We start from the raw sequence: 1,491 nt of genomic DNA, 5'->3' as shown, positions 1-1,491 counted from the left end.
AATAGTCAGAAGAGCATGGTAGTGTCATAAGGATAGACATATTGACCAATGGAATAGGATTGAAAGTTCAGAAATAGACTCTCTCAACTATGGTCAATTGATTTAAAAAAATATTTTTATTGAGAAAATTTTCACACACATGTAGTCCATATATGATGTACAATAAATGGCTCACAATATCATCATAAAGTTGTGTATTCATCACCACAGATTTTAAAATCTTTGCATTATCCAGAAAAAGAAATTAAAAAAAATAAAAACTCATACATCCCATACTCCTTAACCCTCCCTTTCACTGACCACAAGTATTACAATCTACTCAATTTATTTTACCCTTTTTCCCTGCTATTATTTTTATCCATTTTTTTTACTTATCTGTCCATATCCTGTATAGAAAGAGCATCAGACACAAGGTTTTCACAATCACACATCACATTATAAAAATTATATCATTATACAATCATCTTCAAGAGTCAAGGTTATTGCTCACTTCAGCAGCACATATACTAAAATTGGAATGATACAGAGAAGATTAGCATGGTCCCTGCACAAGGAGGATATGCAAACTTGTGAAGTGTTCCATATTTGTGTCATAAAAAATTTTCCTATAAAGAAAAGACTAGGTCCAGATGGCATCAGAGGGGAATTTTATCAAACATTCCAAAACGAACACCAATCCTGCTCAAACTTTTCCAAAAAAATTGAAGAAGAAGGAAACTACCTAACTCATTTTATGAACCTAACATAACTTTAATACCAAAACTGGGTAAAGCTTCTATAAGAAAGGGAAAGTGCAGGCCAATCTCCTTAATGAATATAGATGCAATAATTCTCAACAAAATACTAGCAAATGGAATTCAACAACACATTAAAAGAATTATACAACACACAAAATGAGGTTTATACCAGGGATGCAAGGATGGTTCAACACAGGAAAATAAATTAATGTAATGCAGCACATTAAAAAATCGAAAGGGATAAATCACATGATCATCTCAATTGATACTGAAAAAGCATCTGACAAAATTCAACATCCTTTCCTGATTAAAAAAAAAACACTTCCAAAGGTAAGAATAAAAGGTAACTTTCTTGATAGAATAAAGGGCATATATGAAAACCCATAGCCAGCTTTGTACTCAACGGAGAGAGACTGAAAGTTTACTCCCTAAGATAGAGAATGAAACAAGGGTGTCTTTTGTCACCACTATTATTCATCATTGTACTAGAAGTTCTAGCTAGAGCAATCAGGCAGAAAAAAGAAATAAAAGGCATCCAAATTGGAAATGAAGAGGTAAAACTTTCATTATTTTCAGATGACATGGTACTATACTTGGAAAATTCTGAGAAATCTACAACAGAGTTACTTGAGCTAATAAACAAATTCAACAAGTTGTTGGGATATAAAATTAATGTGTAAAAATCAGTAATATTTCTATACTTAAGCAATGACATAACTGAGGAATCAGTTAGGGAAAACTTCCATTCAAAGTA

General features: G+C 31.9%; 1 non-coding gene across 1 annotated transcript; it reads left to right on the top strand.

Moving 5' to 3' along the window:
* The first annotated feature begins 482 nt into the window (after positions 1 to 482).
* On the top strand, positions 483 to 589 carry LOC143672249 (U6 spliceosomal RNA). Its single transcript, XR_013169719.1, has one exon. It is a non-coding gene; the product is annotated as a U6 spliceosomal RNA (small nuclear RNA).
* Positions 590 to 1,491: the final 902 nt, after the last annotated feature.

The sequence above is a fragment of the Tamandua tetradactyla genome, chromosome X, assembly GCF_023851605.1.
Source record: "Tamandua tetradactyla isolate mTamTet1 chromosome X, mTamTet1.pri, whole genome shotgun sequence".
NCBI classification, from domain to species: domain Eukaryota; kingdom Metazoa; phylum Chordata; class Mammalia; order Pilosa; family Myrmecophagidae; genus Tamandua; species Tamandua tetradactyla.
The sequence above is the reverse complement of the archived record's forward strand: the minus strand, read 5'-3'. Positions and strand labels throughout refer to the sequence as shown.